Here is a 25,977-nt window from a genome sequence, read left to right on the forward strand (position 1 = left end):
TTTAAAAGGCTAGAAATCAGGACACTTGGGTGGCTCAGTGGTTGAGCGGCTACCTTCAGCTCAGGGTGTGATCCCACATCGGGCTCCCAAAAGGGGAGCCTCTGCCTATGTCTCTGCTTCTCTATGTCTCTATTTTTTAAAATCCTTTAAAAAATAATAAATAAATAAATAAATAAATAAATAAATAAATAAATAAATAAATAAATAAATAACTAGCTAAAAATCTTAAGTAATTGCAAGGTGCCCCCTCTGCACAGGCAGGAATGTGGGTAGGTTAGCCGGTAGGCACCTAATTCCCACACATCTCCTTAAATAGAATGGGAGATAGAAAAACTGAAAAGCAAACGTTTAACTGGCTATGTTTCCTTGAAAACTTACTACAAGATATTTCAGACATGCAAAAGTATATTTGAAAATCATATAGCGAACCCTCAAGCATCCATCACGTGGCAAAAAAAAAAAAATTAAAATTACCAACATAGTGGGAGCCATCTGTAAACGCCTCCCTGAAATATATCCCCCTTTCTCTCCCCCTAGAAAAATAGCTGCCGTAAACCTGATTTCCCATAAGCAATATTCATACCACAGTTTTGAGCATTCTAACGGACACTTGCTAACTTAAAAGTCCACCCAAAAGTAATCCAATGATCATCCCTTCGCTAGGCCTGACCTTGGTTCCAAAACAGAAGTTTCATTAAATGAAACTAAAAAATGACCACACATGTTAAATGAAGCCTCAGGTGGCTGGTTAAAGAAAATGAAGAAATCACAATACAGGAAAATGGAAATAAGGAATGATAAGTGGAGGCCATATCTGTAACAGTTGAAGCATTCATGGATGAAATTGATAGATTAATAGAGCATTATCATTTTACAAGGTTAATGGCTCTGTCAAAGCCAAGGATACGACCCACACTGCAAGGGGCTTTCCTCAAAGACCCAGGCTACAGAAACAGAAACATAACATTCATTCAAGAAGTCCTAATTACTCTCGATCGCCCGCCAGAGTTGTAGGCTGGGAGTAACATTCAGAAAAGGGAACTTTCAAGACAATAATGATAAAACACAAAACGTGGAAACCGTGATACGTTCAAAATTGACTTATAGATATATATATACGAACATGAAGGAGATGCCTACCTTATCTTTATAGTCCAAGGACCTTGTGCAGAGGCTGGCGTAAGTAGAAAATTGGTACCTATTTGTTAAGTGAATGAAGCAAATGAACAAAAGAAGGCCCACGGAGAACTGTGAAGGAGCAGAATGAAGAGATGGGGTGTGTGAAATCAGCATCGGTCCTTAGCAGGAGGCGACTCTGCCCAATGGGAACACTCGACAGTAGTGAAGACATTCTCGGTTGTCACAACCTGGGGGAGCTACTGGCATCTCGTAGGCAAAAGACACAGGTGCGGCACGGGGAAAGCTTCCCCCAACAAAGAATTATCCAGCCCCCAAATGCCAATACTGCTGGCTAATGAGAAGCCCTGGGAGACAGGTTTCACTACCAACAGTCACTGAATTTATTCATTCCACATATAATCCTCAGCATCAGGAAGAGACTCTCCAGGGACTTGCAAGGATACAGAAGAGCATTCCTCCTCCTTTTCGGCCCTGCAGCATCTGATGGCTGGACCACCTGTGAGGGATCCGGAGAGAGTGGGCACTGGAGTCTGAAGCAGTAAAGAAGCACTGGGGGGCACGGGACACAGCCTCAGGCCCATGCCCTCACGAGGCTAAGGGCCTGCATTACATTTGGATGGAAATAATCAAGAAGGGGGTGGGGAGGAGGATGACATAAGGCTGGGGTATCAGCTTTGGAATCACAGATAGCACATCTGGGGGGAGGAGGCAGGGTAGGGGCTGTGAAAGAGATGTGAAAGATACACAGACAGGCAGGCTTATCACAGCCACCAGAGTCATTTCTCCATTGATAGTCTTTAGCTGGAGATGCTCCATTGAGAACAGGAAGGATGTTTAATCTCATTACGGCTTATCGAGAAGAAAGTTACAAATCACTTACAGGAAAAAACGATGCAAGCACCACTGCGTCTACCAGTCAGGGTGAGGACCTACAAAAGTGAGGACATCTTTTCTACAAGTCTTCTGGCCTTGTCATTACCTAAGACGTGTTTCTTTTAACTCCAGAATGCCACTTGTGCTTTTTTTCCCTCCTTTCTAATAGGACTTCATTTCCGCTTGGAGGGGGAGACGAGCCTTGTCCTTGTTGCTCAGCGTTTCTCAAAACAGGGCACAGGATGGTGGGTTTGCTCCCCTTGAAGTGCCTTGGAGCCTCACAGATGGTAGGTATGCGATTAAGTGCATGTTGGCAGAACAGAATCGGTCCTCACCTCATTGCCTATCTCTCAGGCCAGTTAAATAAAGACTCTCCTATAGTTGCTTCTGGAGAGAACCACAGGGCACCCGGAGTTCAATAGTCTGAACAACCTGGGAGCACACAGAAAACCTGCTGGTTTCACTTAGTGGCTGGCAGATTGCAAAACACTCGACACAGGAGAAAGCCTACAGCATCAGAACCCAAGAGGTCCTCAGGCAGTGGCCACCAGCCTTACGAGGGAGCTGAGCTGCTCTTGGCATCAAAAGAAGGAAGGAAGGAAGAAAGGAAGGAAGGAAGGAGGCCAGGTCGTGGGTCCCCTCTACACACCCCTATGCAAATGGGAAGTCCCTCGTTATGTCACCAGCTTCTTTACCTGCAGCACCGAATGCCACTAGTCATGCTTTTTAAAAGCTTATGAGTTGAGTCCCACCAGAAGCAATGAACTTAATCACAAATGTACAGTGTTGCTGTTACAAAGAAATGCAACCAGTAGAGGGAGCACGGCTGACTTTTGTTTTTAACAAATTTCCCAAGATCAGGCTAAACTTGGGGGACAGAGTTATGAAAATAATCAAACTCTACCCACAAATAAAAAGATTTATGTAAAAATATTTTGAAAAACTCTAAGCCATGACACCCTCATTAGGTATTTGTACTGGTCATGGATATTTACACAAGAGCTAGCCACACAGATATAAGCCCACATAATGAATAAATAAATATATGTTGGAAAACAACATTTGGTATGTAGGGGAAAATGCAAAAAGGGTCAAACAGCTCTCCCTTTATCAGTTGAATTGATGCTCAGAAACAAAAAAAAAAAAAAAAGGAGAGTTTATTTATTTTCCCCATAGATTTTAATTCAGGCTTTATCTTGCTGTTTTATAAATTTGACCTACAATAGCTAACTTTTAAAATTCCTTTCAAATTGTGTTCTCAATGACACAAACCCCTTAAGGAAGGCTCTTCTGGATTTCTGTTCAAGGGTCTTCAGAACCAACTTGATCAAAAATCAGGGCAGCTTAATAGAAAAAAGTGTTGCCATCCACCTAGCTGACAAGGTCTAAGAATTTGACGCCAGCTCCTGCAAAGGAGCTTACCTCCCCACCTTTCCCACAAAGACAGTGGGAAGGTGGGTTCCCAGGAACAAGGCAAACAAGTGCCCATGTCAACCCGCCATCACCTATGTCACCTATGTCACCTAGCAACAGCAAACCAACAGCAAAGCCAATGAAAAAGAGAATTCTCCTCCTCAAGGTAGGTGAAGTCCAACAGGGGTGTTGATTAATACAGATGATAGGAATCCAAAAAGATGACTTCCCAGCGTCATTGCAGATCCAAATCCGGATCCCGTTAATTATACGGTATTGCTAAGGAAATTCAGAAGCTTTTTTATGAATACATTTTATGGTTGGCTACTGACTGGTTGCCAAAATCAAGTTTTTACATTTGAAACAGATTAGAAGTATATGGATCCATCCCACCACCACCCCACCCTGTGCTTGGTGGTCCGAGGATTACCAAGAATACTGACATGTTTAAAACCCTTGACTCACCCCAAAACCAACCCGTACTTCTCTCTGAGAGAACAACTGAGGTTCATCCTTTTAGACAACGCCTTCAAGTGCAGACCCTCGTTAAATTTGATTTGGCACCAAGATGTTTTACAACTTAAAATTAAACCTTGCACCAATAGGGACACCTGGATGGCTCAGTGATTGTGCTCCTGCCTTTGGCTCAGGTCATGATCCTGGGGTCCTGGGATCGAGTCCTACATCAGGCTCCCCGCAGGGTGCCTGCTGCTCCCTCTGCCTGTGTCTCTGCCTCTCTCTCTGTGTCTCTAATAAATAAATAAAATCTATAAGTAAATTAATAATAAACCTTGCACCAGCCAAACTTAGTGACTTTGAACAGTTTTCTCCCTCTGAAAACTGAATGCCTAACAAATGAGCAGAAGTAATCCTGAAAAATATAGTCTGTCAAGAAGAGGACAAGAACACTCTTCCAGCCTTTAAATGCCACCTAGATCCAGAACACCCACAGACTGAATGTGTAGCAAGTTCCTTGTAATCCAGAGGCTTCGATTTCCTCAACTCTTATGTGATAATATCCTACTTAATATTCTCTGGCTTCCTGGTTCTATCTTCCAATCATAGATTTCCATGTATGATTCCATTGCTTTCAAGACCCCAAATGACAATTCCTTACACAACAGCGTTGATCAAACATGCCCGAGTCAAGAGTTTCAGGATTCACTGGTGGCTCTCATACTTACAACTGAAGTCATGCTTGTAACTGGAAGGGAAAAGGGGGAAAGGAAGGAAGTGCAACCCAAGGATAAAAGTAACAAAGAGGCCAAAGGAAAAGTCCATGAACTCTTCGCACACTGACTAGCAAGAAACCATATGGGGCCAGATGCTGTCCTGCCCACACACACAGTGAGGCAGTTGGTGCCAAGGGCCCTGTGAGCCTTGCACAAGAGGTACATGTGGTTTGTGGGGGCGAGAGCATCTGGGTTTTCCCTGGTGTGGGCTCTTTTAGACACCTCTCTGCTCAGCAGTAATAAACAATAATAATTATTATTGGCACTAAAAGCGCGATTGTGTGAATAACTCACACAAGAAGATAAGTTCTTCAATCCTGCCTTTTCGCTGAAGAAGAGTGTGCAGCCTGGATAACCCTTCAGGCCTCCATAGAACCCCCAGGGAGTGTTCCCACTGGGGGTCAAGAAGCAGTCCCACTGAGGCCTCCTTTCGTCAAGGGAGAAGTAAGGGTGTGAAATAAGGCCTTGTTCACATCCGGGCTCTGCCAACAACCAGACAAATAACTCATAGCAAGCCATTTGGCTTCCCTTTCAGTAAAATGGGAAGTTGAAATCAAGGCCTACTGACAACCCATGGGGTTACAAGCGCTGATCCAAATGGTAAGGGGCCCTACAAAAACAATTTCCAATAAGTATATAAGCCACCAGGTTAGCGTTCTAAATGTTTTTGAGGTGTTTGTGTTGATATTGCTATTTTGGTCCTGGATAGAAATACCGTCCAGACACCAGTGAAGTGACAAGGACCATGCCCGTAGATGTGTTTCTAACACCTGACATCTCACGCAGTCCTCTGCTAGTGACAGGCACATAATCAATTAAAATTAGGTGACTTCTGATGTCAGAGGAAACATGCAAATGAGAACCCACTCGTGCTTTCCTTTCTGAGAACATCGACATGAGATTTAATGGACTCTAGGAGCACTTGCTGCCACTTTCTCTAATGTCAACAAAAATTCAACACGCAAAGAGTATTTTCTTTGTCTCTTCTTTTTTTTTTTTTTATCTCCAGAGGTAGAATTTAGTGATTCATCAGTTGCATACAACACCCAGTGCTCATTACATCACATGCTCTCCTTCATACCCATCACCCAGTTACCCCATCCCCTACCCACCCCCACTCCAGCAACCCTTTGTTTGTTTCCTAGAGTTCAGTGTCTCTTATGGTTTATCTCCCTCTCTGTTTTTATCTTATTTTTTTTCCCTCTCTTCCCCTATGTTCACCGGTTTGGGTACTTAAATTCTACATATGAGTGAAATCATATGACACTTGTCTTTCTCTGATGAACTTACTTTGCTTAGCATAATATACTCTAGTTCCATCCACGTGGTTGCAAATGGCAGGATTTCACTCGTTTTGATCTCAGAGTAATAGTCCAGTGCATGCATGTGTGTGTACCACATCTTCTTTATCCATTCATCTGTCAATGACACCAGGGCTCTTTCCATAGTTTGGTTGTTGTGGACATTGCTGCTATAAACATTGGGGTGCAGGTGCCCCTTCGAATCATTCTGTTTGACACTTTGGATAAATACTCAGTAATGCAATTGCTGGGCTGTAGGGTAGCTTTATTTTTAACCTTTCGAGGAATTTCTATACTGTCTTCCAGAGTCGCTGCAGCAGTTTGCATTCCCACCAACAGTGTAGGAGGAGAAGGGGAAGATATCTGTAAATGTCTTATCAGATAAAGGGCTAGTATCCAAAATCTATAAAGAACATCTCACTTAGCACCAAAAAAATAATAATAATAATAATAACCAAAAAAATCCAGTCAAGAAATGAAAAGATATGAGCAGACATTTTTCCTAAGAAGACATACAAATGGCCAACAGACACATGAAAAAATGCTCAACATCACCCGGCATCAGGAAAGTACAAATCAAAACTACGAGACACCACGTCACAACAGTCAAAATGGCTAAAATTAACAACTCAGGAAGCAACCTGTATGGAGAAAGGGGAACCCCTTGCAAAGAGTATTTTCAATCAGAAAACACAACAAGCCTACATCTCAAAACATTAAGTGATCTGGGGTAGGCAACAGACACATAAAGAGTCACAGACCCAGATACATAAAAGTAAAAAGGGGTTCTGATTAATCACTCATCCATCTGAGGTCAGAAGGGCTAAGTGACTCAGGCTCACATAATAAAATAATGGTAAATTCAGTCTAGAACCCATATCTACTAAAACAAATCTGCTGCATGTCCTGCCAACTCAATTATTCCCCTCCTAGGACAAAAAAAATCCATAAAATACACATTAAATGCAGTAGATGCATACATAATTTTGGGCCCCAACACAGTACATAAGGCACATGTAAATTAAAAAATGATATAAATTGAGCCTATCGAAAACTAATAAGCAAATAAAAATAAGTGGGTGCATGAAAAATTTCTTGGGTCAGTCCCAGACGAGCAAATAAGAGGCTCAAAGACCTGGGCAGGAGGACGCAGTCAAGCCAGGACAGCTGAAGGCAGTCTGATTCACCAGCAGCCAGCATCCTCCCCCAACAAATTACAGTGCTAGACTAGGCAAGACTGCGGGTAAGTCTGGGGGAGATGTGGATGGATTCCTACATGCCTGAGGGCTCATGCGAGCACCCCGGCCAAAGACAAGACTCCTCCAAGTTCTCCCCAAGAAATGAAAACATGTCAGATGTAGCAAAATAGCATCTTTTCACGTGCATGTGAATATGCACTGCAGCACTGCACACAATTGGCAAGAAGCGTCAACAACCCAGACGTCCAGCAACGGATGAGTGGATGTACAAAATGTGGCCCATCCATACAACAGAGGAATATTCAGCCAATAAAAGGAATGGATGAACCCTGAAAACAGTGTGCCAAATGATGAAGTCAGACCCAAAAGAACAACTATTGTATGATTCCACCTATAAGAAATATCTAGAATAGGCACATTCAAAGAGAACAAAAGGGGGCGCCTGGGTGGCTTGGTCGGTTAAGTGTCTGCTTTTGGCTCTGGTCATGAACCCGGGGTCCTGGGATCCAGCCCCACATTGGGCTCCCTGCTCAGCGGGGAATCCGTTTCTCCATCTGCCCCCCCGCCCCCCAATGCTTGCATGTGTGCTCTTTCTCTCTCAAATAAATAAATAAAATCTTTAAAAACAAAACAAAAACAAAAACAAACAAAAAACAGAAAAAAAAAAAAAAAAAAACCAAAGAGACCAAAAGGGAACCAGAGGTTGCCAAATGCTGGGGGGCAGGGGAGATGGGAAGTCACCGCTTCATGGTTATAGCACTGATGTATGAGTTGTGAGAAAGTCTGGGACACAGACAGCAGTGATCATTGCACAACACTGTGAATCTAATTAATGTCACGGAACTGTATACTTAAAATTGGTCAAAATGGCAAATTCAATGTTACATAGACTTTGCCACAACTTTTTTTTAAAGATTCAAAACAGGGCAGCCGGGGTGGCTCAGCAGTTTGGCGCCGCCTGCAGCCCAGGGCCTGATCCTGGAGATCGGGGATCGAGTCCCACGTCGGGCTCCCTGCATGGAACCTGCTTCTCCCTCTGCCTGTGTCTCTGCCTCTCTCTCTCTTTCTCTCTCTTTGTGTGTGTCTCTCATGAATAAATAAATAAAATCTTAAAAAAATAAAAAAGATTCAAAACAACACTTTATTTTCAACCTATTGGCTCAGGAACACATAGCTTTTCAAAATATTGCTAAAAAACAAAAGTAATCAAAACTCTAAGCACATTAACCGGCTTTAAAATGTGCCTGTTCTCCCTGTCACATCACCATGATCTTAATCACATACCTAAAAGAGTGATTTTCTCTGATTGTAAGAGATAAAATGGGATTGTCTAACCTATGAAATTAAATCTTTTCCAATTATAAAGATGAAACGAGGCACACCTCTTCACAGGCAAAGCATTCACAGTATGCCAGGTGTCACACCTGTGCACCACATCCCTTGCTGTACATCGGCTTCCCCCAATCTGTTCCCATTCCCAATTTCAAAGCAAATCAAGAAACCTGAAGGGCTGAATATAAGTCCAGCACCATAAGAGTGTGAGAAATAAACCAAACTCAAGTTAGCTGAATACATGAATAGCTCACATTTTAACTACCTTTTGCACATTTAACGGACCTGAACTGGCCAGAAATTCCTTTTCTGGTCATAAGTCCATCACCTAAGACTTGTAAAGTCCCAGTGTCTCATTTGTAAAGTGGGTTTTAATAGTATTCTGCTTGTGACACTACTCAAGGATGAATCACATTTCCTGAGCACTTTGTGCGAACCACAGGGCTGAGGGCTGCTCATCCATTTTTGTACATGGTCCCCATGACAACTCAACAAAGTATGATAACTAGATCCATTGTGCAGATAAAGACACTGAGGCACAGATAGGTTAAGCAAACTGCCCAAAGCTGCTTGACAAGTAGGAGTTAGGGTCTGAAGTTCCAACCTGTCTCTCTGAGGCTGGGACCACAGCCCTCCTTCATCTCATTGCTATGACTGGCCTACAGTCTTGGCAGCTAGCAAGTGACTTGATTATTATCATCACCTTTAGAAGTCACAGGTCTGGGCTCACCAAGTCAGAGAGCTCAATCTGATCCCCAAAGCCTGCACTTGCTCATGGGGTATCTCGTCCCTCTCTCAAGGCCAAATGTAGCAGGCAAACAACATATTTCAGGGATTGTCATGAAGTTCCTGGCAGGTAATCATCACTCCATCTGAGAAAGATGATGAACAAGGTGTCTAAGATGAGCAAGTTAAATTGGGTAACAATCAAAGAACATGCATAATGCCTGTGTAGGAATCTCATAAGCATATTCACTGGGCCCTTTTGCAGAACCAAGTTCCTCTGCAATAGGCAAGTTCAAGGCCTGGAACCAAGATAATTAACCATCTCAACCATAGTGGAGATATTTTATACTCAACTATTTACAGTGGTGGTTCACAATCAAAAGGAATACATAATGAAGAGAATTTTGCTCACTCTCTCCCAGACTTCCAATAAAACATGGCAGGTGACTCACAGGATGACACACTACTCCTGGCAAGGCGCCAAGAGTTACACATACCGACCAGTCGGTGTGGAGTAGGCTCTCACAAGCAGGTTGACAAACTTCACCGGATCCTCTGATACACCAAGGCTCAGCCTTCCACTCCCAGCTGTCTGGCTTCTGAAAAAAGGGAGTCTTCAGCATTGGGTCATAAAGATGCCAACCCATCAAACGGAATCCCTGCTGAGGGCTGGCCATGACCACGGCAAGCCATCTCTGGCTTTCACTTTTCTTGCTCCAACAAATTCACACACCTTTCTCAGTAGACTCGGGCTTATGATTCAGACTTGTGGCTCCTGCCAAAGACCTGCATCCTGAGAGCCTTTGTTCTCTTCTCTGGCCACAGATGAACTCAGTCCATTGAAGAATGGCTGCAATCCCTTGCCCACATAACTTTCCATTGGGCAAATATTAGTCAGATTGGCTGGGTCTGAGGGCAGCAACTTCCTGAAGGAACACCCCCTCAGACAGCCCATGCCACCACCACCCCAAAAAAAGTCTAGTAGAGTTGTTAATGAACTGCCCATTTCCAGAGTCTCATAGTTACATATTGACACATACATGGATCCTACTGGCTCAATTTCATTAACCGAAAACAATATTCTTGGCCTTTGGCATTAACATGGGCTTTTATTTTCATAAGGACTTGGTGCACCAACTCATACTATTTGCTTCCATGGGGACTTTATTCTGAGTAAATATGTGACCCTGGACTTGAGGTCTCTGTTCACCATCACCTTCTCAGTGAGGTCCTCCTAGACACCTCCATCCCTACCACCTCTTTCTCCAATACATTTCCTTTCTCACTTCCCTACTTTATTTTTTCTCTTATAAACACACACTAAAAATTTTCTTATTTTACTACTTGTTTATGGTTTCTCTTCCCAACTAGACTCTAAGCCCCACACAGTCAAGGATTTTGATCCATCTTTCTCCCAACTCTACCCTAGGTGCCTAGAAGAGAGCCCGTGGTATATCCTCAACCTCAACTCTCAAATATTTGTTGGCTTAGATTGAATACACCCTCGTGATGATAACCAAGACCAGAAAGCATGACCAAAACCCCACATGCCTGAGATCTCTCCTGAAACTACAGAAATAAAGTCCTCTGCCACTTCCTTCTAGACCCCGAACAAGAAGAGAAATAGGGAGCACGGAGGAAAATATATATTTATTCCAATAATACACAAGTACATGGGCTTTTTGGCCTATACTAAGAATTTTCAAGACTCAGCACACTAAATCTCCAAAATAGCATTTTTGTTAACCAAAAGGGGGAAAGACCAGTGATCCCTCCATACAGCCAACATCACGCATCCCACTCTCAGCTCACCACCTCCCATTTGTCCAGACCAACCCCGTCAGATCTCAAACCCAATAACCACCACCCTCCCACCTTTCAGTGGCCCTCACAGCCATGCTGCCACACAGTCGTCCCTAGCCTATCACTGTGTTCCTTCCTTAACTCCCTGGTCCCTCTATCACTGGGTCACATCCATTTGGCAAAGATACCAACCTGGTGAGATCCAACAAACTACCTGGTTGGCACCTGCACCCAGAGAGCTGAACAGTCCACTGGTCTTACTTTCAATGACCATTGATGTCAAGTCTGTCCTAAATGAAGCTGGTGATCTCATACCATAGTTGCTAGTCCATTTACCTCTTTGTGAAGTTCCCATCTACTCTTCTCATCCCAAATGCCCAATAATTTCTCCTCAGCTTTTTTTCTCAGCTGACGATCTCTTGTCCTACATCTCCAAGAAAACAGAAGCAATCGGATAGAACTACCACAACTTCCAAGCCTGTGATCACAGATAACTAACTATTCATATCCCATCTAAAAGCTATCCCTCGTCCTATGACTAGACCCCCCTCCCTATACTTAAGGACATTTTTTCAGCAATTATCTCTCCTCTACATTATCAAATCCCTTTGCTCTCCTGGAGCGTCCCCAGTGGTAGGAAGAGATGCCTTTTGATCTCTAAATTCAAATCAACTCTCAGCGCCCCTGCAGTTGCCACTACACTCTGAGCCACCATCTTCTCTTGCTGGGCTACAGCAAAACTCCTTAACAAGTCCCCCTCTTTACACAGTCTGATCTTACCCCAGAAGCCAGAGGGGTCCCTTTAATGTGCAAATCAGATCATACCACCCTCGATCAATCAAGGGGTAAAAACCAAACTCCCTGGAGGGTCTTACAAATCCTGTCATATCAACTCCTGTTCCTTCTCCCCTTGCTCCTGCCACTTCCACCACACTTGGCTTCTCTGATGTTCCCTGAACTTTCCAGACATACTCCCTCTTTTTAGAACATTCCAGATATGCAATGAGCTAATTCCATTATCTTTAAGTCCTCATTCAAATGGTATCTTCTCATGATTATATCCTAACTGGCCCCACTCCCCCACTCAAAAAAAAGCTGCCCCTTCCCCAAAACAGCTCTGCTTTTCCTTTTCTTTTTTTTTTTTAAAGATTTTATTTATTTGAGAGAGAGAACGAGCAAGCAGAGTGAAAGAGAGAGCATGAGTAGGGGGAAGGGACAGAGAGAGAGGGAGAAGCAGACTCCCCACTGAACAAGGAGCCCGACATGGGGCTCAATTCCAGGATCCTAAGATCATCACCGAGCCAGAGCCAAAGACAGACACTTAACCATCTGAGCCACCTAGGCACCCCTTCTTTTCATTTTTTTGATAGTACCTATCACCTTCTAGCATATTATAGCATTAAGTTAATTAAAATGAAAGTCTATTAACTATGAATTTAATACAACTAATAAACAATTGTTTCTCATTTAATAATAAATCATAAAGACAAGGATCTTTGTCTCTTTTGTTCATGGAAGCATCCAAACTACAAAGGATGGTGCCTAGCACATAGCAGAACCTAAAAGACCAACCACTGAGTGAATAAAATAGTATTTCCTTTTCAGTCTATTGGCAAAATAAAGCATGGAAGGACAAAAATAGGGAAAACAGAGAAAGAGAAACTCAAAGACAGAGAGAAGGCAGTGAGAAAGTCTAATATGTAGAAAAACAGAGAATTAGGCAGAAGAGATACAGGCTGGCAATTCCCCAAAATACACAAAAGACACCAATCCACAGATTCCAGAAGTCCTACAAACCCCAAACAGAAAAAATAAGAAGATACTTAAACTATATATGTCACAGCAAAACTGGAAAAGCCAAAGAGAAAGATCGTACAAGCAGGAAGAGGAAGACTAATGACCTCCAAAGAGGCATCCCCTGAGCTGCCAGCTGACTTCTCAACAGAAACAAAAGAAGCCAGAAGAGGATGAGCTGTTATCTCCTAAGTGTTCAAGGAAAATAACTGTCAACCTAGAATTCTACACTGAGTGGAAATAAAGACCATCTGGAACAGAGATAAAATAATAATATCTTAGATTTTAAATAATATAAGAGAAAAAAGATAGGCCATAACAATATCCTATCCACCAGGTGGGAAGAAAAGGAACTAAAATACTTTTAATGCCCTGGTATTATCTGGAGGGATAAAAGTACCAATTTATATATGACTTTGTCATCTAAGGTAACAATGGGTTATCTTGGATCAAAAGATCTTAGGGGCACCTGGCTAGCCCAGTCAGAGGAATGCATGACTCTTGATCTAGGGGGTTATCAGTTCATGATGGGTGTAGAGGGATGTCTTAAAAATAAAATTGTTTTTAAAAAAAGATTTTACTTAAATAGGACAGACATAAAGGCAAATAACTAATAATTCTAATTGCATTCAGACTGAAAATTCATTTATTTTTTAAATAATTTTTATTTTTAAATAAAAATTATCTTAAAAATTAAAATTATTTATTTTAAAATATTTATTTATTTAAAAATTATTTAAAATAATTTTTTATTTAAAAAAATAAGAGAATGAAAGACAAGCTAAACTGGGAGACCATATTTGCAACTCACACAACCAACAAAGGCACATTATCCAGACTATTTAAACATATACACATCTACACACTACAAATCAATAAGACCAACTACCAAATAGAAAATGACAAGTGATTTGAATAGGTAGCCCACAAAAAAAAAAAAAAAAAAAAAGGATATTCCAAATGGCCCTATGTAAAGGAGCTTAACTTTATTGATTACCAGGAAAATGTAAATGAAAAGCAAGAAATTCATTTATTTCCAAAACAGCTAGAATTCAAATGAGTGATAACAAGGTTTCCCTGAGGACCTGGAACAACAGGAACTCCCTAACTTATCCTTCCAGGGAGAGTATAACTGGGTCACCTACCTCACCCATCTTCAATAAGATGAAGAATCAGCAATCCACTCCTAGAGATACCCCAAGAAATGCATGCACATGTCCTCTGGGGAAGATTTCCCAGGACAGTCCTTGCAGCATTACTCACAAGAGCCAAGCACTAGAACTCACCCAAGTGTTCATCAGCCATAGAATGGCTACTATATCAGTTACTGTCTATGCACACAATAAAATTGTGCAATTGTGAATACGGATAAATCAGAGCTACATACAAAAGAAATGAATCTCATTTTTTAAAATGAAACCGGACCTAGAATACTAAATAAAAAATTATTCCACTCATATAAGGTTCAAAAGCAAGTAAAACTAAACGACAGTACTTGGAAATACATATTTGAGTCACCGAAGTATGAAGAAGAGCAAAAACATGCCAAGCCCAGCTGTTACCCTTAACAGGTAGGAAGAGGATGGAAAGAGAGGTCTTCTGGGGAGCTGGCAACGTTCCCCTTCTTGAGCTGGTGATGACCGTGCTACCCACTAGGGCTGTACACTCAAGTTTTGGGTACCATTCTGGAGGGGTTGGCATATTTCACAGTTAAGAAAAGTGCATCAAATTACAAGAAAACAAACTCTCTTAAAGAAAAACATTTCCCACCAAATAATAATTCCCACTTCCCAAATAAGAAAGCCTCTTAACTTTAGGCTCTAGATATAAAATCCTGTATAGCTAGCACTACATTAAGTCTCTGTAAAGTTCAATGAGTAAGACAGCTAATGACACATAAGATAAAATGCATGTTCTAAAGGAGATATTTAACTCATGAAGATATTCTCCTCCAACCATTAAACTAATAGTAGATCATATGGTTATAGATTCAGGTGACTCTTCTTTAAGGAATATTGTCAGTTAAATTGATGAGATAGGTGGGTAGATAGGTAGATAGGTAGATAGACAAAGTATGTATATATTTATGTATGCAAATACCCACACATGTTTATATACACATGAATGTATGTGTGGCCAACAGAAGAATATACCCTTTGCTGTGACTTTACTTAAAAATGAAAGCAGCGTTTAAGAGTAGGTTCAGTGCATACATCCTCTTCTCTGGTATCACTGGACCGGATGAGCTTCAGGATCTGATGCTTACAACTCAAGGGCATGACAAAGGAATTGGGAAAGATGCAGTGGTTGTCCTCATATAGAGCCCAAATATTCAAGCCATCCATCCAATACTGCCTTTCTTCTCATGACAAATCATGGACCCATTACCTATGAACATGTTATGCTTTTATGTGTAAAGAAATGTCCGTCTATCACCTCTTGGGCGATGACCACTCATCTTTCTTACCTGCACTGTGAGCAGTTAATTGCTTTATTTTCTGATTAGTTTGCACCCTAGATAACAGAAACATTAAGTTCTCCAATGTCTTTTTTGCCTAAGATTAGTGGTGGGGACCCTTCCTTTCCTCCTGTATTTGTGACTGCTGTTCTCCGCAGAGCACCTCCATGCTTTCTTCTCCGCCACCCCCAGCCACAAAGATGAGCATGACCTAGTCAAGGAAAATCACTGAACCTCAACACCCTGGACATAGTGACTGGTCCAGATATGGTTAATGATCTACAGTAGCCAATCAGAGAACTTTTAAAAAGTAGGATGTCAGCCTAGAGCTGCTGGCAGCCATGCCTATGCTAGGCTCAAGCCAGATCGAAAAAAACTAATCCAAGACAGGGAAATACAGAGATGAAAACTAGAAAGAGAAGCCTGATGCACTGGCCTCTCTGGGTTCAACTGTCCCCTACATCCACCTTTATCCTATTCCTTACAGGGGCCAATTCGTTTCCACTTTGGCCTAACTCAACTCAGGCATCTAACCCTTTCAACGAAAGGTCTAAACTAAGAGGGTTGAGGTTTCTTTTCTGGGTTTTATTTTGTTTGTTTCTGAATGGTCTTGCTGTTGGTGTTATTATTTTGCTGGGGTAAAAAGCAGAGATCTGCCCCTGGGAGTCACATCACACCTCTGCATTCCATGTTTGTGGTGGAGGCGGGGGCGGGGATGGGGAACCTTTATGAGCCACTAAGCTTTCTCTTATTTCTTTTAAAAGTGTACTTTCTGTGTCTTCCCTGCCTCATTCTTTATTTCTTTATTGAGCCCGTTTCCCCTTTTCTTTTCTTTTTTTTTTTTAAGATTTTTTTTTTAATTTATTCATGATAGAGAGAGAGAGAGGCAGAGACACAGGAGGAGGGAGAAGCAGGCTCCATGCCGGAAGCCCAAAGTGGGACTTGATCCCAGGACTCCAGGATCGCGCCCCTGGGCCAAAGGCAGGTGCTAAACCGCTGAGCCATCCAGGGATCCCTGTTTCCCCTTTTCTAAACGCTGAGTGACCACATGGTGAATGTCTTAGATTCTTCTCTCTTCTGGGAGAATGCTGATCACTCCCAAATTAAAAAGTGACCAGGGAGCAGTGGCTGGAGATGCTTTTGCAGTACGCAGGTTATGATTTTAGAGCCCTTCCAAAAGAGAGCTCTCTGGTTTTGAGGAAACTCCATGCTTGGGGCAACCAAAGGAAGTGCCTCTGAAACCACACAGCATGCAATGGAACCACAGAAAGAAAAGAGGGAATAAAAGCCTCTTCCTGTATATTTTCTGAAGCATCCTGCTTAAAGAGAGATCATGGTGTTCAATTTCAAGAAAGAAACATTACGGGGAAACATGTAGGGCAAAACAGCTTCATGATGCATGCAAACGTTCAAGGCCACAAAAGTAATTTGCATTGACTTCACACATCTCTCCACTATTTTGATAATAAAGAACATAATTTCAGCATTTTACAGGAAGGTCAAAATGTATTCCTAGTTACACCAACCAATCGCTCTCTCAATCCCATGGTGAGCTTCCCACTATTGCAAGTTCTAGAGACAAGATTAGAGGCCCCAGCACCGCATTGTTTGACATTTCTATGGGCCACAAAAATTTACAAGTATCCCAGGTGGAGTAAATTTGTTAAGCAAAGGGCCATTTGAAAATAAAATTGCTTGTGGAGAGCTCTCTCACAGTATATGAATTTCAGCTCATAACACTCATAGTGCCTAAGTTATTTACTACTTGGCTCTTCACAGAAAATTTTGCCTACTCTGGACTATGAGAACTGGAGCCATAATAAATGTGGCTCCAGTTCTCAACCTGAAATTGTGATTAAATGAGAAGTGCTTCAAAGGTTTCTGCTGAATATCTACTCTGTGGACTTAGCAACATGTAGCTGGAGGGGGTGTTGGGGAGTGGAGGAAGCTATGTTTGAGAGTGAAATGGTGGAACTGAGAATATACTGGAACATCAGTCATGGATGGAGGGCAAAGTACAGCTCAACCTACAGGAATTATTGGTAAGAGTTCTGTATTCTCTATAAACAAATCCTGCAGTAGCTGATACTATCATGGCCCAAAACCATAGATGGATGGATGAATGGATGGACAAGTGGTTAGATGGATGGATGGATAGATGGATGGAAAGGTGGTTGGATGGATGGATGGATGGATGGATGGATGGATGGATGGATGGATGGATGGATAAGTGGTTGGACAGGTGGTTGGACAGGTAGTTGGACAGGTAGTTGGATGGACAGAGGGACTGAGAAGAGAATGGTGATGGTCACAAGTAAGTGGGTATGTGCTGACGGAGGGAGAGGAAGGAGGACAAGTGGAACACACCATAATTAAGTAACGGTGTAGTCCAGAGTGGCAAATTTTTCTGTGAAGAGTCAGGTAGTAAATATCTTAGGCACTGTAAGTGTTATGGGCTGAAATTCATATACTGAAGTCCTAACTCTGAGTACCTCAGAATGTGACTGTATATGGAGAGAGGTCTTTAAAGAAGTAGTTAGGTTAAAATAGCTCAGACAGGTGAACCCTAAATCCAATGACTAGCGTCCCCATAAAAAGAAAAGATTCAGACAGACACTTACAGAGGGAAGACCATGTGTGGACACAGGGAGAAGATGGCCATCTACAAACCAAAAAAAAGCAGCCCCAGAAGGAATCACCAACTTGATCTGAAACTTCTAACTTTGAGAATTACAAGAAAATAAATTTATATTGTTTTAGGCACCCTGTCTGTGGTCCTCTGTTACGACAGGAGAGTAGATTAACAGTGCGCAACACAGTCTCTCTGGTAACTATTCAACTGAGCCATTTTAATGTAAAAGCAACATGGACAATATGGAGGCAAAAAACATGGCCTTGTTCCAATAATGCTTTATTCTTGGACACCAGCATTTGAATTTCATATAACTTTCACATGTTATCATTTATTACATCTCTTGTGATTTTCTTCCCCCAACCATTTAAACAATGTAAAATATAATAGGCTTACAAAAACTAGAAGCAAGCAGAATTTGGTCATCAGGCTATAGCTTGAGGATCCTGGATTCATTCTCCAAGCACTCGGGAAAATGGCCACAAGAGACTCCCTCCAGTAGATTCCAATTCAGCAGACAATTCTGTAATCTGTGTTCTCTATATACTTCTCCTTCTGCCTTTATCACACACCATTCTCCATGTATGTGATTGTGAGTCCGTTCTGTGCACTGGGCTGTGAGCTCCTTATGGGCAGGGTGCATGTCTCACAGGTTCCTTTACATCTAGCACCTCTCATACTACCTGAACATAACAGGAACTCCACACATATTCCCTGAATCGGGTCATACTCCCCATCACAGGATTCTGCTATCAAAGTATGACATGAGGGACAATCCAGGAAAAGACACCCCAGTGTCTCTCCCTGTCTGGTATCAGAGCCTTGAATGTTACTATTCCCTTGGGATGCCTGACAAAGAGCACAGAAAGTAAACCCCACACATCATCCTGAAGCTGGATTTTGACCTCTTTCGAAAGCAACTCTCAGTTTATCGCACTAAACAAGGCAGAAAATACTGGATATCCTTGCCATGGCCTCGTGGACGTTACTTAACTCACTCATTGTCCCGAATGAAAGGAAACACTCCCCTCCATGAGCAGAGGACCAAAAAAATCATGTGATCCTTGACTCCTGAGTTCGAAAATCAATGTGCAAGGAACACATTCCAGCATTTTCCTTCCTCTCTCATCCATCCATCCATCAGGAAAAAAGGTCAATGCCATCTTCAAAAATGAGCATTTTGTAGCTGGACCCTGCATACAGTCTGCATCTACAATATCTGCCTGTTTCCCAGGAAGACAGAGTCTATTAACAGGATGCTGCCTCGGACTACTTTTGACACATCACTGGAAGTTGTCGGGGATCAAATCTGTGTACAAAGGGAATATAAAGAACCACAAGGAGAATATGCACAGAAATGATTCATGATTATTCAGATTTGAATAGATCCTCAAGTATGACTCTAGAGACATTATCAGACACAGGCAGGCAGGCATACAGGTAAGCAAGCAAGAAGGAAGGACAGAAGAGAAGGAGAGTGGAGGGAGAGGGGACAGCAGCAGTGCAACTCAGGCTGGGTTCAGCACTCCCCCCTCCACCCCTATACCCATCCCAGCCTTCATAATGGGACCAAACAATACTCTGAGGTTGTAAGTACTATGAAGAGCAAACAGGTCCCAAAACTTAGGGGAGGCTGACACCACTTTTCTATTCGATATCCTTCAATAACTGCTAGATTTGAATCAAATCGCACTGAGACTTAGTCTCCTAGTCAACATAATGGAGCCGGAAGTACCTGGCAGGCAGACCAAAGAACATAATGCATTTCTTAATTCATCAGCAATCCAGTTTAAATGGTATGTGTATTCTCTTTCTTTGAAAAGCAATCTCCATAGCAACTGAACCTGAATACCTTGGTATTATTCAATCCAAGCTTACCCGCCCTATGAATTTGGCAAGAAATGTCTCCTCTTACGCAGTAGTGGGGAGCCCAGGAAATGGGACAAGCCTCATGCATCCTCCTTAGGCTAACAGACAACCAAGAGACATCTGCTTTGCTGCTCCACCAAGGTGGCAGCCTCCCATCATTTGTCAGCCCTCGATCAGCTCACTGTGCACATTATTTACACATTTGTCCTTGTGTGCTGGTACTTTCTGCATCCTCATGGGCCACTGTATTTTTTTTTAAGATTTTATTTATTTATTCATGAGAGACACACAGAGAGAGGCAGAGACACAGACAGAGGGAGAAGCAGGCTCCATGCAGGGAACCTGATACGGGACTCGATCTCAGGACCCTAGGATCAGACCCTGAGCCAAGGCAGACACTCAACCACTGAGCCACCCAGGTGCCCCCATGGGCCACCATATTACAATATTTTACTTCAAAGAACATCTAAACTTGAGTCGTATTATCAATATAACTTTACTGGTTGTCTGTCTTCTCTAAACGGCTGCATGAACCACAAATGGATGCCCGATGAACAGAATCAGAGGCTGAGTCCCAGCAACTCGATGTGTGAGATCCACAAAGAGCCGACCTGTACATTTCTACAGCAGGCTCACCTTGTTCCACTCATGCAAAGATTCATATTAAAATAATTAATATGGAAATACTTTCCTCAAATTCAAGCCTAATGGCATTACCTTAGAGGGACTTGAAACAACTCGATGTTGTTTGTAAGCTGACAAAAGAAATTCACCAGTTATTTTAACTTCCTGAAAAATTTGAAGGGAAAGCATTTAAGGTCACTATCAGTAACTCTCTACATTGTTTCTTAAAAGACCTTAAACATTTCAAAATAATTGATCCTAAGCTCTTCAAATAACCTTTCCTAAAATTCCAGGTGAATCATTTCTGCCATGGGTGACTGACTGTTTGTAGCTCAACAAATTATTCATTTGAGCTGAGCCACACACACACCATGTTTAATTAGGGTGCCACAGTGAGCCTTGATTTCAAGTCCAAAATATTCCAATCCAAAATGATTCAGTAGGCTTCCTGTTTGCTGCCAGGAGTTTGAAAAGCTAAAAATAGCAACCAGGTTTTCACATCACAAGGCAGCACACAGCACTTCAGGCATAAAGGCTTCAAAAAGATCCATGGACAGATCCCAAAAGCCAGCTACAGGCTGACAAGATCTTAGATCTGGCCATTCCCACACACTTTTATTTGTCAAGGCAAAAGGACATTAGGTACACATTTAACAATATCATATTATCAGGAGAAAATCCCTGTAAAAAAGAAATTACAGAATTTCTGTAAAACAGAAATTTCCTGTAAAACAGGAAACTTGTACAACATGCAGTTGCAGAGAAGAAGAAAAATGCTGCTAAAATACATCTAGACTTCATCACGCTATAAAACTAAAGATATTAAATTAGTATATAAATTTTGACCAAATCCCTAGGGATTCAATCAGCAAAATCCAGAATACAGGAAACTTTATGGGTCAGAGACTTATAAAAGTCTCTTCAACAAATAAAGTAAAAAGAGGGGGGGAAAAAGAAGGTAGTTGGGGAACCTGCTGATTATGTAACAGTTAAAGAAACATGTCCATCAGCTGCTGTTTAAAAAATTATAAGAGGAGGGTAAACTTGAAAACTGACTGGATATTTTATAATATTAAGGAGTTACAGTCAATATTTTTTTTATGTTCTTACCTTTTCATGACATATACTGATATAGTTACAGACAAGATAATACAATGTCTGAGATTCACATCAAAACAATCTAGGGTGTGTATGTACGTGTGTATGTGTGTGTCTCTCTGTGTGTGTCTGTGTGTCTCTGTGTGTTGACTATAGGCAAAAGCGATTGGCCACAGGTTGATAATCACTGAAGCAAGCACTGAAGCACTGATAATAGGTACATAAGGAGTTTGTTTGTTTTTTTTGTTTTTTTTTTGTTTTTAATTTTTATTTATTTATGATAGTCACAGAGAGAGAGAGAGAGAGAGAGGCAGAGACACAGGCAGAGGGAGAAGCAGGCTCCATGCACCGGGAGCCCGATGTGGGATTCGATCCCCGGTCTCCAGGATCGCGCCCTGGGCCAAAGGCAGGCGCCAAACTGCTGCACCACCCAGGGATCCCACATAAGGAGTTTGTATGAAGGTTCAGTATATTATTCTTGCCACTTGTGGATATTTGAAATTATCCATAATAAAAAGGTTCTTAAAATTTGGGATATACAAGAAATACTGTGGTCTGTATGCCCAGAAAAATGCCTCCGGGTGGCCTGTGGGTGTGTGTGGCCTGTAGACATGTTTTGCTTGGATTGTGGGACTGCTTTTACAATTTTTTTTTTGATCCAGCATTTAAAAATAAGATAATTTCACATAAAAAACAGAACTTCCAACTTCTCTTGAAAAATAATAAGGTCTGGCAATGCTGGACTATGGCAACAAGCCCTGGTGTGTGACCCACCACCGCCCTATGTCTCCCTGGCACTCATTCACTGATACGGCCTCCTTGGGCTGTGATCATTGAGTTTGGCCCCCCGTGTACAGGGCTCCTCAGAGCAGTAACAGAGAGCGCCAACACAAGAGCCAGAGTCTCCAAAATTCACATGCTCCACTATCAGCCCAAACCACTGGAGCTTTGTGTTCTGAACAGTAACCAAAAGTTCCTCAATACAGGCACTTGGACAGTTTTAGCTTATATTACACAAGGCAGTGATTGGAAACACATGGAGAGTGAAGACATTGCAAAAGAAAGCTCTAGTTCTTGTAGCTGATTTGGCTTGGGACCTCTGGCCAGCTCTGCTGCCTTTCCTTATCACTCAGGCGACCGGACTGGCTCCTGTTCTACTCCAAACTCCCAGCGAGCTGAGAGATCTTTCAGGTCCTCACCTGCCCCCTTCATCTTACAGTCAAGGGTCAGGCCAATGGAGGTTGACTAATTCACCCACCCATCTTACGGGAGGTCAACAGAGGAAGGGATGGGGGTGAAAACATAGCAAGAGACACTCTCCAGATACTGGACAGTAATCCACTTCTGTGTATTTTTAGTCCTTTTAAAATAGTTTTCCAGTATGATGCTTCTCTAGAAAAAGACAGGCTTTGAATCTTGCATAGAACCAAAGGCTGGGCGCCTGGCTGGTTCAGTGGGTTAAGCATCTGACTTTGAGTCAGGTCATGATCTTGGGGTCCTGAGATCAAGCCCTGTGTCAGGCTCCACACTCAGCAGGGAGTCTGCTTGTCGCTCTCCCTTTACCCCTCCCCCTATTGTGCTCTCTCTTTCTCTAACAAATAAATAAAATCTAACAAAACAAAACAACCCCAAAGGTTGAATGAAGCACTTGAGTTCTAACATTCCTGTTTAACTGACCACTCTCTGTGGAATGATCATTCAGCAAGACTTCCTAACACCCAACCAACATTCCTCACTTGTACATGTAGCTGTCTGCCCATTGAGCAACAAAACGAGTAAGGTCAGTCCTTCTAACTCTTCAGATTCTCTGAAGACTTGGAACCTGGATGCTCTATAACAGCTCTCAGACTCATTCATTCCTTGGATCCAGTTCCACGAAGCTGAATCAAAGGAAGTTCTCAGAGTCCTACAGTGACCACTATATTCCAGCCACCTCTGAGCTTGGGTACTTCCCAAAGTGACCTTACCCAGTTAACAACAGAGTACTGTTGAAATTTAATTAATTCAACGCAAACAAGTCAAAAGAAGAAAAAACACCCAGAGCAGTATATGAGATATGACAGAGGCATACAAGTCATACCCCTAACGCTCCAGTGGGGAGCTCTCATCATCCTCTAGTGAGGTCTCATGTGCGGCACACCTTACTTACTTTCTCATAACTTGCACATACCCAAGGTTAGCAATGCTCTTCTCCCATCCAAGGTCTAAAGGCACCGCAGCAATCCCTGGCTGGGCTTCCTCAGCTTTCTTAGCATCTGGACTTGAAAAGAGCCAATCATCAGTGGTTATACTACCTTAGTTGAATAAAGGCACAGGTTAGGACTCATCCTTTGCTCACCAGGGTAAGTTGAAAAGGTCTGAAGCAAATCCCCAGTATGAAACATGGAGGCTTTGTGGACTTAAGGGAACATCTGTGGCCAACCCCTGCTTGGCCAAAACCTGAGCACCACTGAGTCCTGTGGAAAACAGCCATGGGAATCAGTCAGCCAAGGGAGGACAAAAGTCTCAACTGGTGCAGCAGCCACACAGAAGAGAAGGAATGAAGGGGAGGAGCTTGAGGAGTTAGAGATGCTGCAAACCCAGATGACCTGAGGATACAAGCCAAACTTACTTTGTTCATACAATACATATTTCTTGGGCACCTAATATGTGATGGGCACTATGTCCAACAGTGAGGATATAGTAGGGAGCAGAAGAGAATAAGGAGAAGACGCACAAAGAGAAGCAGGATGCTTTTGGGATTTTGTTGCTGTTGTTTTGAAAGGGAGAAGTTGAGATGAGAAAAGTAACCTCATTCAGGGAGATGTCAGGCTTGAGGTGCAGTCAAATGGGCAGAAGAAACTTGGGGTAATTCAAGAAAATGATCTGATGGAGACATTCCTCTACATAAATCATGCCTACCATTCCCCTATCTTCAAAAAACAAACAAACCAAAAAAAACCCGGGGTGTCTGGGTAGCTCAGTTGGTTAAGCATCTGAGTCTTGATTTTGGCACAGATCATGATCTCAGGGAGGTGAGATTGCACCTGGAGTCAGGCTCTGCTCTGAGCGTGCAGTCTGCTTGAGATTCTCTCTCTCCCTCCCTCTCTCTCTGCCCCTCCCCCTGCTCACACATGCTCTCTCTCTAAAATAAATAAATAAATCCTTTTTTAAAAATAAAATAAAATAATAAAATAAAATAAAATAAAATAAAATAAAATAAAATAAAATCCCTTTCTTTGGTCTTACAACCCCTCTAGTTATTGTCCACCCCCTGCCCCTGAAAGCCAAAGTCACAGAAGCAACAGCTCCTTCTGGATGCTTCTCTTCTCACTACTGTGTAATCCCAGCCAAAGTCACCAGACACCATCCCAATGTTCACTCTGAAAGGTCTTCACCTTCTTGGTATTTGCACAGCACCAGAAACCAATAGCCACGCCCTTCCTTAAGGAAAGCCTCTTCATTGGAATTCTATAGCAATTACCAAAAATTTCATGTGAGCTTTGGGCCTGATATGATCAGTGCTGGGCAAATTGTTAGAACATCAACACTGGGTGTAGAATCCGTTCCTCCCAAACTGCATGGTAAGTGTTCAATCAGCAGGGTCAACTGCCACAAATCATATACTGGGCACTGATAAGAAGATGTGAAATGAATGCTGCATAGACAATGAAAATTATGTTCACTACTAGTATGTACGTTTTCTCTCCTATAGCTGTGACCATTTCTTCTCAAAGTCCCCTTAGCTCCCTTTCTTTGGGTCACCTCAAACCCTTTGTGTACAGAAAATTCCCTGTGCATGCCTACCACTACCCACTGGAGCCCTCTCCTTTTACTATACTGAATAACCCTCTAGGAAACTTCTGTAACCTCATACATACACCCTATTCCTCACTCAGAACCAAGGAATCTGATATACCCTTAAAATGACCAGAATTCGGGGTGGGAAAAGGGATGGACCGAAATGGAGAAGAGAGGGGCACTTGGCTGGTCTAGTTGGTAGAGCATGCAACCCTTGATCTCTGGGTCCTGAGTTTAAGCCCCATGTTGGTGGGGCCTACAGAGAAGAGAAGAGAAGGGAAGAGAAGGGAAGGGAAGGGAAGGGGAGGGGAGGGGAGGGGAGGGGAGGGGAGGGGAGGGGAGGGGAGGGGAGGGGAGGGGAGGGGAGGGGAGGGGAGGGGAGAAGAGAAGAGGGGAGGGGAGGGGAGGGGAGAAGAGGGGAGGGGAGGGGAGGGGAGAAGAGGGGAGGGGAGGGGAGGGGAGAAGAGGGGAGGGGAGGGGAGGGGAGAAGAGAAGAGGGGAGGGGAGGGGAACTGCATATTTGGGGTGCCTGGGTGACTCAGTCAGAAGAGCATACAATTTGGGTTCATGAGTTCTAGCCCCACTTGGGGCATAGAGATTATGTAAATAAATAAAACTTTTTTTAAAAAAATGGAGAGTGGGGAGCTAAGCACTGTATCTTGAGACTCCTTGGGACATTCTGATACAGGTTCTGCGTGTCCCA

The 25,977-nt window shown here is 42.6% G+C and overlaps 1 protein-coding gene across 6 annotated transcripts in view; it reads right to left on the minus strand.

Annotated features, from left to right (window-relative positions):
* Positions 1-25,977, minus strand: part of TIAM1 (TIAM Rac1 associated GEF 1) — a 388,153-nt gene that overhangs the window by 201,348 nt on the left and 160,828 nt on the right. Inside the window, exon 1 of one of the 6 annotated variants that reach the window (XM_072806722.1) lies at positions 1,141-1,246. The exons of the other annotated variants lie outside the window; for them this stretch is intronic. The gene's annotated coding sequence lies outside the window, so the exon portion shown is untranslated. Of the gene's footprint in view, positions 1-1,140; positions 1,247-25,977 lie in introns of those variants that run through there. 6 annotated transcript variants of the gene reach the window in all.

The sequence above is a fragment of the Canis lupus genome, chromosome 30 (assembly GCF_048164855.1).
Source record: "Canis lupus baileyi chromosome 30, mCanLup2.hap1, whole genome shotgun sequence".
In the NCBI taxonomy this organism is placed as follows: Eukaryota; Metazoa; Chordata; class Mammalia; order Carnivora; family Canidae; genus Canis; species Canis lupus.